Here is a 266-nt window from a genome sequence, read left to right on the forward strand (position 1 = left end):
GACGACGGGACTGAGGCGCCGCGGCCGCGTGCGTCCCCTCTTGGCCGTCCTTAGGCTTCTCCCCCATTTAGTCCCAGCCTCGCTCCGCCGCCCAGGCTGGGGGCAGCGGCGCGCGCCCGGCTCGCAGCCTGGCCCTGCTGGGCCCCGGCGGTCCTTCGCCCCCGCCTCCCGAGTAGCTGGAGCTCCACTCGAGCCACCGTGTCCGGCTGGGTTGTTTCTCCTTTGAGCAAATGACTTTACAAACGAGGGCATGCACCTGTATTTTT

The sequence above is a fragment of the Carlito syrichta genome, unplaced genomic scaffold (genome assembly GCF_000164805.1).
Source record: "Carlito syrichta isolate Samal-C Ts95f unplaced genomic scaffold, Tarsius_syrichta-2.0.1 Scaffold306947, whole genome shotgun sequence".
In the NCBI taxonomy this organism is placed as follows: Eukaryota; Metazoa; Chordata; class Mammalia; order Primates; family Tarsiidae; genus Carlito; species Carlito syrichta.